The sequence below is a fragment of the Neofelis nebulosa genome, chromosome 10 (assembly GCF_028018385.1).
Source record: "Neofelis nebulosa isolate mNeoNeb1 chromosome 10, mNeoNeb1.pri, whole genome shotgun sequence".
Taxonomy (NCBI): Eukaryota; Metazoa; Chordata; class Mammalia; order Carnivora; family Felidae; genus Neofelis; species Neofelis nebulosa.
In genome coordinates this window covers 41,171,621-41,181,805 of record NC_080791.1, presented here as the reverse complement: position 1 = coordinate 41,181,805, position 10,185 = coordinate 41,171,621, and the positions used below count along the sequence as shown (strand labels likewise).

Sequence of the window (10,185 nt, the reverse complement as noted above, 5' to 3'; positions counted from 1 at the left end):
AGATCAATCACTCATTCTCTTCAAAGTACTTTTTCTGTTCGACAAAAATGTTGATAAACGCTTTGGAGTCAGAGAAGGAGGTTAAAGAGTGCTCCTCGTTACCTTTTTAGTCCAATCCTACTCGCTTCTCCACAGGGAATCAGAGGACCCCAGGATTCAAAAAGGTGCAAAGTAGTAAGTAGGAGCCCTGTCTGGGAAGCACATTTGGAATCAAGAGGCACAACCTTTGATGGTTTAATCCTCACGTTACAAACTAACTTTGGGATCTTAGATAAGCCATTGTAACCTCCTTGTGCCTCAGTTTCCCCATCTGCCCTCTGAGTATGGTGAGCTCCATCCCCGCGCCTGGCTGGGCCACTGATCGGGCTGAAAGCGGTGTGTGTGCTCTCCCCGAAGCCGGCACCACGCTCCAGGCGAAGCAGGGAGGCACGTTGGTGTTCTCCTCGAGCCCCGAGAGACTGGTGGGGGAAGACTCGAGCTCTAAAATTAGTCCAGCTTCCAGGCCCTGCGCCGGGAGCGCCCTCCAGCTCGCCGTGCCTCTCCCACAGCCCCCTCCCCGCCCGCCCCCTCTCCCCCCTGCGCGGCGCTCCGAGATCGCGAGTCAGCCCGGACGCCGAGGCTTCTTTCCCCTTCGCCCTTTTCGCTCGCGGTTTGGGAGGAGGAGACAGCTAGAGAAAAGCGAGAGGGGGCGACGAGAGAGGGGCTTGGCTGTGCGTCGGCGTCGGCCGTGATGGGGAGCTGGGAGCAGCGAGGCGGCGAGCAGTAGCGGCGGCGGGGCGGCGGCGGCGGCACGGAGCAGACAGGAGAGCCGGCACTGCTCCCGGCAGGCTGCGCTGTGATCTGGGCTTCGGATTGGGAACTCGCGCCCCGTCCCCCTCCTCCCGCTGCTGCTCTCCTCCTCCCGGCTCCCCTCCTCCGCCAGCGAGCCCCCCGAACGCCTAGCGCCTCTGCCCGCGGCTCCAGTCCCAGAGCGCGCGCGGCGGGCACTGCGGCGGCGGCGGCGGCGGCCGGGTGGCCGGCTCGCTCTGGGCTGGAGCGCTCGGAGCGGAAGACCACGGAGGCAGCGCCTAGTGGAGCCGTGGATCGCCGGCGCAGGCAAGGGTGCGTGGGGATTTTAGTGTGATTATTTGGCTGCCGGGTGCACCGGCTGAAGCGCGCCTCCGGGAGCAAGCTCCAACTACAGGGTGCAAATGGGCTGCGAGGTGGGCTCGGGGAGGCGAGAGCCGGTGGAGCGCGTGGGGGAAACTTTTCACCTTGTAAAGTTCCTGCCTCGGCACGGCTCCGAGCCGCCGCCGCTGCCGCCGCCAGGAGGGAAGAGAGGTTCGGTCCTGCGGCAGTAGCCGGGAGGTTGGCATGGAGAGTTGGCTAAGTTTGGGGGTGAGGATTTGGGGAGGGCCGCGAGGGGGCTTGCGGATCGGTGCACCTATCCCTGAGTCCCCCAAGACCCGGCTGCCGGTTGCAGGTGGATGGATGAGAGGATCCAGGCGGCTAGCCTATTAGTTAGCCGGTAGCTTTCGGGCGCAGTGGGGAGGTTCAGATGCCGATGGATGTACTTGGGCGACCCGGAGGCCAAGTTGGGTCGTTGCTTGGCAAGGTGCAGTGCGGAGCCGGGGGGCGGGGTGTGTGTGTGTGTGCGCTCAGACTCCACTTTCTCCGGGGAGAGGAAGGGGTTTCTTGGACAGTTCACAGGTCGGCTCCACGCTTGACTCCGGCTTGCGGGGGGTAGTGGGCAGGGTGAAATGTTATGAAAGGCAGCGGCTTTCGGACTAGGGCGACAGCTTTTTAACAGAGTGGCTGGGTGGGAGGATTTTTCCTGCTACCTTCACAGGGAGAGGGAAACAGAGCGCCTGGGGAGAGTGCATGCTTTTTGGCGGGCGGGCGGGCGGGCTTGCACGCGTGAAGGTTGCTTGTCTTTGAAAAGAAAGCTGCGCGGGTCTAAGGGTACTGGGGGTGCGTTGCCTCCTTCCCTGGGTCGGCAGGCTGGAACGCGACGGCGCGCCAGCTCCGCGCTGGGGGCCCCTTGCCGGGCTGGTGTGGACGGTCCCCTAAACCAGGACGAGAGTGGGTGAGGGGGCCGGGGTAGGGGCGGAGGGGAGCGGCCGCGAGGCGGCGGAGACGACGGCCGGGACTGTCTTCGCGCGGCGCGCCATGCGCGCCAGGATTCCGCCAGTGGGGGTCGCTGAGCTAAAGTGCATCAGGCCCCCGGGCGTGCGCAGGGCTGCGAGCCCGGGTATTTTTAGCGGGGCCGTGGGCTAGTCCTCCCTCCTCTCTCCCGCTGACTTTTGTCGCGCGTGTTTTCCAAAATGGTTAAACATTGACCTCGATTAGGCTTCGCGGAAAGCAACTTTTATTGTGCAGTTTCCCCTGCTCCGCTGTCGTGGGCGGCGGCGCGCTTGGGGCTGAGATGCGGGGGTGGCGGGAGTTTGTCTGAGAGCTGGGGGAGCCTCTAGGGGAGCCTGCGACAAGAGGAAAGGGGGGCGCCCCGGACGTGTGTGTGTGGTGGTGGTGGCGGCATTCTGCGGCTGCAGCTCCTCGCAATAATGGGGGCCAACTAGGCAGTGGAAGGATTCCCTGAATGGATATGAGGAGAGAGCGAGGCTGCGGTGACCGGGTGAGGTCGCCTTTGGGGGGGCTACGAGAGGCTTCCCGGCGGGAGAGGCGCCTGCGGCCCGGAGCGTGGGCGGTCGGCGGCGGTGGTCGGTAGTGGCGGTGGCGGCCGGCGCCTGGCGAACTCGGCTCGCCTTGGTCCCCAGCCCGGTCTCCCGCCGCCGCGCGCTGACCGGGACTCCGCTTCTGGTTTGGGCGAACCTGCAGCAGCCCCGGCGGGAGGAAGGGAAGCGCGGACCGCGCAAATGATTGAAGACTCTTTTCTCCTCCCCGGCCCTCCTCCGGCTCCTCCCCGCCCCCAGACTCCGGCGCGTTTGTTTTCCAAGTTGGATCCCACTTCCATTTACAAGTGTCAGACGAACCCGCGCGAACCTCCCCCACTCACCCCGGCCCCAGCCAGACGGGAGAAGGGGCGGGGGGCGAGCTGTCTCCTCAGCGCTGGGGGCTGCTCGGTGCTCCCACCGAGGGCTTGACCAGCCCGGGTTCACATCGGAGGGTCCTTGGTTAAGAAAATACACATAAACACGAAACCCAGAACGTTCCTGGCCACTTTGTATTCCGTCGCTTTTCTCTTCCTAGCTTCGGACGTATTAATTTTCTGGCCCCAACGCTTGTTTTTTCAAAGGCGAGTCGCGGGCGGTGGGAGGAAGGGGGCGGGGGAGCAGGCCGACCAGTTCATCACGGTGGATTTGTGCTTCTGGCTTTGTTGCTAGGATTAGATTCTCTGCGCCCAGGCCGAGTTAAAATAGATGCGGAGACTGAGAACCAGCCAGAAAGACTGCAGACGACTTTGCCTGTGATCCAGGCGGCAAGTTCAGGTGGTGGAACGGGGAAGCCCGCCATCTAGGAATTGAGGACTGAGGTGCCCCCTTACCGGTGTCGATCAAAGAGAGCCCAGATTTTGGCCCTACCTTCAGGCACTGAACTTCTCTTAACGTTTACCAAATGCTTAAATGATGTTATGGTTTGTGACGTGAAGATTTGAATCTGAGAAGCGTAGGGAGGGAGGGGCTGGAGGTGAAAGAAAGGGGGAGAAGAGATTGAGAGATGGAGATTCTGCAGAATCCTGGAAATTGCACAGAGCCAACTGCTTCTGCTTGCCTTTCTTTTCCTTTCTTTCTTTCTTTCTTTCTTTCTTTTTTTTTTTCTTTTCTTTTCTTTTCTTTTCTTTTCTTTTCTTTTCTTTTCTTTTCTTTTCTTTTCTTTTCTTTTCTTTTCTTTTCTTTTCTTTTCTTTCTTTCTTTCTTTCTTTCTTTCTTTCTTTCTTTCTTTCTTTCTTTCTTTCTTTCTTTCTTTCTTTCTTTCTCTTTCCTTTTCTCTTATTCCTAAATTGGAGCAGTTAAGCATCGAGAGAATAAAGAACAGCCAAGAAAACCAGGGCGCCAAGAGACAAAGACAAAAAATGCATAATAACTTTAGCTTTGATGTGCCTTCCCCCCCCCCCCCCATAGGATTCCGGTGGGGGAAGGGTTTTTTAACATTTTACAAGGAGAAAAGTTGTCTCTTAGAATTAAACCGAATGCTGATATTTAATCATGAATCCTTGTGGTTGTCTTTTTGTAACTTAGACAATGAATACTGCTGGGGCCAGTTTCTATGCACAGTGCACTGGGATGAGAAAGTTCCCAGAACTGTCCAGTTATAATGTCTTCATATCTTAACCACACAGAGAACTCCACGTGAACGGCAGGCAGCTGGCTCAGAGATTAGAAATCAGTCGCTGCTGGGCTGGGTCCATCTCTTGTAGCTGCAGGATTTTCACAGCCAGTGTTTGTTGACCAGTGACTGGCTGTCAGCCCCCCACCCCGCTTTTTTCTCCCACATTTTATTTATTTTGGTTCTTGGCGGAGTCATTTTGGGAATTCTTTTAAATAGGACCCAGTGTATCTGTTAACTAGCAATTACAGTTATGCTGAGCTCCTCAGAAATGAAATGAGTAGCAATAAGCAGGGTGGATGCCCACTGACCTGTATGCTCTATGGTTATTTTGCCAGCTCACAGCTTTTTGTAAAGCGGCAGCTCTTCAGGCTGCTCACAGAAGAACATTTTGATGTGTCAGGTTATGTTATCCTTGCTTTCTTCATATGCTGCAGAATGACCTGCTGTAATCTGGCTGATGAATTATGTCAAATAGAAAGAAGTAGGCAATTATTGGTGAGGAGAGAAAATTTAGTCATTACCAGCTGGTCCTAGGAGTGCTCCCAGTGGCTCTTGTTGTGTTGTGCTGCTATATTTATAGCTCACAATGCAAATAGGACCATTTGTGGAGTTGGGTGTGGCATTCGATGATACCCCACATCTGTCCGGTTAACTAGTGGGTGGGCTTTACCTCTGGGCCAAGAGGGAAAGGATAGTATTTGGGGTGTTTGATTTCTTCCATTGTGGGTCATTCTTAGGCTCCTTCTTGGGCAGGAGCTTTGAGTGGGGATCATCTGATGGGATCAGGTGGGCTGGGCCATTTGGATTGATTTCCTTTGATTGCTGGGGAAGGGCTATTGATGAATCTTTGTCTTTGCTGATTGTGAGAAACACCAAGGAGGAATAGAAATTTAAAAGAAGGGATGTGACAGACCTAGAAGGAGGGGCTTGTCTCCTGTCCAGTCCTTCCTGCAGAGAAGAGAGCCCCTGATTTCCACTAATGTTAAAAGTGTTAAAGGAAGAAACATGTGTATATTGCTTTGCGTATTGATTAAATTTTCTGAAATAGTTTTCAGTCTCTAAATGTTGAAGATATCATTATGAGCATTTTTCTGCCCAGTTATGGGTGTTGGGTCTTTGTTTTGTGTTTGTCCTTTTGATAGATACTTGCTGCTTAGGTGACTTCCTGGGCAAAGACCTTGAGGGTACATATCTTTTCTAGGTTTGGCCAATTTCATTCTACAAGCTTCTTAAACTCACTGATTTTCAGTCAGTTGAAGAATATCTACTTCTTTAATAAAGCTCTTCTCTTTCTTTGTTTACATTGCCTCCTTTTCCCCAAATTTCTTTCTTTCTTCCTAAAATTTCTAATAATTTTAGGACAGCTTGCCTTTCCTTAAAGGAATAAAAATAAAAAGATTCAGTGTAATGCCACAAGTTGAATTTACTGAGAACATATTTGACACTTGTCTAGTGGCTTCCAGCCAGTTTCTGGTCTACCAAAATAGTCTGTCAGTTACGTGTAACAGTGACAAATGACCATTCTAGTGGCTCTGGATTGGAATGGCACTCCCAGGTTAGTCTTCATTTTAGCTTGTTCTAGGATTGAGATATATTTGTATGAAATAGAAGGGTCGGAATTTGAGAATGGATTTACTGGCATGATGCTGGTCAGAGAAAATAGAGAACACATTTCAAGACGGAATGATCTAACTCCTTGTATAATCAAAGTGTGTTACTTCCCTCACTGGGTGGATGTGTGTGATTTTACAGGCCTGGGAGGAGGCCTGGGGAGGGTTGCGGGATTGTCCTCCCTTAGATTATGTTTTATGAGAGTGTTGCCTTGTCTGGGCAGAAAAGTCTTGCAGGGGACATTGAGAGGGACCTAGAAGAGATTTTGGTATTTCACCTTTTTGAACTTTCAGGCTTCCCAGACTGGATGACAGCCTCTATTTAATAAAGGAAATTTGTTTAATTAACTTTTGCTCTTATATATCTTATATTTTACCCCTTTGTGTTTATTCTGTGAAGTCACATAGAATTTAAAGTCCTTTCCTTTATTTTTCCTTCACTTTTCTTTTTTCTTTTTCCTATTTTCTTTTTCTTTTTTTCTTTTCTCTCTTCAAAAAGTTCATTTCTTTTGCGTCTGAGTCTTGATTTTGGTTCAGGTCATGATCTGAGGATCCTGAAGTTCCTGAGATCAGCCCCATGTTTGTGGGGGCTCGTGCTGACAGTGGGCAGCCTGCTTGGCACTCTCTCTCTCTCTCTCTCTCTCTCCCTCTCTCTTTCTCTTTCTTTGCCCCTCCCCCGCTTGAACTCTGTCTCAAAATAAATAAACATTAAAAAATACATTTGTTTTAACTTTCTTTTCAGTATATTTACTCAATCTACCTCCCTTTACAAGGCAGTGGGCAGGATTCAGATATATCCTTCGTAAAAGTAAAATATAGCCTTTGACTCCAAAGGATAGATACCCATGTATGCAAACTAGAAATCAACACATGGCCATGTTTGTTAATTGACAAAAGAGTGTCACTGAACAGGGTCCTAGAGGACGAGGGAGAGATTAATATGAGCTGAAGTAAACTTTTAGGAGGAATATAAAGTGAATATAATCCAATTTAGTAATTCTTAGTGAAGCCTAATATGGGCAAGATATTACAAAATTAATTCTTTCATTTCTTTAGGACAGGGCTCCTTCTCTGGAAGAGCATACTAACAGAATAGGTCAAATAGGCTGTTGGAATGTTATTCAGTATTTTGGGAAGGTACTGGGAATTTATTCAGGCCCTTTTCTTCATTATTTTGTGGCCCCCCCTCAACTTCAGAGAGGACCCTTAGGTGTTTTAATTGTGTCTGGGAACCTGCCTGCAGGTGCATGGGCATGCCCCCACTTCCTCTTCTGCATATACACACACGGGCTCTCTAGTGGTTGTATCACCAATTCTGGGATTTTTAGTGGACTATTGGCAGTATCTAAAAAGTATCCATGTAAATAAGCTACCTTTTAGGAGACCCTTTAAAGAACCATTCATTTTTGCTGTTTTCATAAAATTTAATGGGTTGTTTATGGCACTACCTATTATTATTCCTAGGTGACTCCTTGAGGCCTCTCACACCACCCAGCGCTCCCCAAAGTAGTCCTAAAGCAGTTCTCAGCCTTGACTGCACTTTAGAATCCCCCAAAAGCTCTGACAACCACTGTGCACAAGCTGCATGCAGGCCATTTAAATCAGAATCTCTAGGGGTAGGGTCCAGGCATCAGTATCTTTTACAGCCTCCCAGCAGATTTCATGGGGTAGCCTCCCTGGAGAAACTCCACTCTAAAGGTTGTGTCTCAGGTATGGAGTTCGACTCTTGGCCAGAGCTCCTGGACCTCAGGGAATTTGAATGAAAACCAAGAACACTTGTGGTCTTCATTCTCCTGCTGGGAATGTAGCCCCTGAGAATCTATGCTGAGCAGAAGTGGAGCAGGCCTGGCCCTGAAGGAAGTAGCTAGAGGTTCAGGGCCTCCACCCTCCACAATGTTTTGGTTCCCAGTTTGCCCGTGGGTAACACTCCTGTTGCTAATGTGGGTTTATCCTCCATTTCACTATGCTTTGTCTCAGTTCCTTCTCCGGATGGTAATCACAGCTGATCCAGGAGCTGATAAATGACATTTCGAAGGCTTCACACATCTCCAGGAATAAAAATTCTTCCTCCTTCCATATTGGACTCTGGCTCTGGGGTCTGCTTTTATGTACTTCTGAATTCAGGGAATGAATTTAATGTAATCCATTGATGTTTGCTCAATTCTCTTTTTATTTGTAGGGATTACAAGAGATGCGTTGCATTAAAATAAAAAAAATGAATCATGTCCTCCAGGAACTTACAGTCTACTTGTGGCTAAAGATGTGTACACCTAAGGAACAAACATTTTTAATGTGGGAGGTTGAAGGAAACCTACCAAGTTTAGCAGGCATGCTCCTGGCACATGCTCGGAAGAAACTTCATTCCTACAGGCTGATGTACTTGGCATATTCTTAGTTCTCTGTTTTCCTCTGAGGCTTTGTTAGGAATCTCAGAGTTAGCTTTGGCACAGAGAACTCTGAGGTGTTCTGTTCTTTAGGAATTCAGCATTCAGCTCTGTTACTCACTTTATAACATTAAAAAAAAAAAAAAAAAAAAAGGTAAATAGTATGCATGCTAATGCTGGCTTCCAGAACGTGAGTGAAAAGGCTAGAGCCTTGGATGTTCAGCATGACTTGCTGATATCTGTACTTCGCAGGGCAGTTGCAGATAATATTTCCGTTATTCTTTATTTCTTTTCTTTTGTTGAGATGTCAGAGATAAGCCCGGCCGTTGAATGAGGCACAGATATGAAAGGTTAACTGGAAGTTTAATTGTAACTTCAGGACTTCAACTAGATGAAATTCCAAATAATCTGATAAAAATTATAGCCTTTCAGGACCGGGGAAGGTTAAAAAGTGAGCACGATGGAGCAGAGATTATGTTTCACATTTTGAAAGAAACCCCAAATTATTAATGCTACTAAATATCGCTGAACATTACTTAACACTTATGAACATCTGAAAGCATGCCAGATAATACAGATTAAATCTAGTGGCAAATGTGCTTAATGACAGTGTAAATATCATTTTTTTCTACCAGATAAACATGGTGTGTGTGTGCCCACGTGTGTGTGTGTGTTGTTCTTCAAAGGCAGAATGAGACTGTATCTTTTTTTTTTTTTTAAGTTTACTTATTTATTTTGAGAGAGACAAAGATAGTGCAAGTTGGAGAAGGGCAGAGAGAGAGAACCCCAAGCAGGCTCTGCACCACCAGCACAGAGCCTGATGTGGGGCTCACACCCATGAAGCCATGAGATGATGACCCCGGCTGAAAACAAGGGTCGGACACTCAACCAACTGAGCCACCTAGGCACCCCAGTAGATTATATCTTGGAAGAAGTGGTAGAGGGGTACGTTGATCTTTTCTGAAACCTAGACCATCTATTACAAATGACATTTTGTTGATTTTTTTAAGTCTCTAAGTGTATGATTAATAGTTTGGACATCTGAAAAAAACTATTTTGGGCATCTGAAATCTGTTTCTAAAGCTGCAGTTTAAAATGTTGTGTTTGGCTCTAAGTGGTGGCCAAATGATGGCAGTTGGTTCTGTGATTGGTTGAGGAGAGTGTTGTGTGATTCATGTGGTTATAGTTCCATGCCAGGCCAGGGTTTATGGCTACGGTTTCATAAGATTAGCCTGGGTGTAGAGACTCTTAGTGGAAAGAAATGTACACAGGAAAGTGAGCCACATACAGATAGATGACCTTAATGTTGCTAGAGTTATGGACACAGTGGGGTGTGCATCGTTTCTACATTTCCAAAAAAAAAAAAGTTTCATAATAACAGTTTCAATCAGATGAATCAGATTTCAGAAGTGTGTAGTAATCTCCTTTGAGAATTTGGTACCTATCTGATAGGACTGTAAAGGCATTTCAGAATGTCAATTAAATGGAAAAATATGCCTGGAATTGAATATAATTAAGAAATGTTGAAGTCTGGTGTCTACATATTCAGACACTGTAGTAGATGGTTTAATTAGTGAACCAGGATTTGGATTTATTGACAGAAGGTCTCTTTCTCATGGCATGTTTCACTCATTAAAAGCTCATAATGTCTTGGATCTTTTTAGCTGTTGGAACTTGATCATTTGCCATTTTGTGCTTCTTGACTTCAGTGATGTGTGCTTTTTTTTGACTTTGCAACTGATTAGGATGATTTCGCTTCTCCCATTGATACCCATCCCCATGGAGTGAGCCCATGATATTTTCTAACATTATGAAGTGTCACCAAAACATCAGGCAGGGCTTTGTACCTATGAAAAACAAGGAATGGGAAGTGAAACTAATAGTGGAATTTTTGCTCTAGCAGTTTAAAAGTAGTGTGTGAGATT

General features: G+C 48.2%; 1 protein-coding gene across 5 annotated transcripts in view; it reads left to right on the top strand.

Moving 5' to 3' along the window:
- The first annotated feature begins 584 nt into the window (after positions 1-584).
- The window catches only part of FAT3 (FAT atypical cadherin 3), a 672,953-nt gene continuing 663,352 nt past the window's right edge, over positions 585-10,185 (top strand). For 4 of the 5 annotated variants that reach the window (XM_058687506.1, XM_058687503.1, XM_058687504.1 and 1 more), the window contains exon 1: positions 586-1,101. The gene's annotated coding sequence lies outside the window, so the exon portion shown is untranslated. Of the gene's footprint in view, positions 1,102-10,185 lie in introns of all 5 variants that reach the window. The other variant, XM_058687507.1, reaches the window with a different exon arrangement.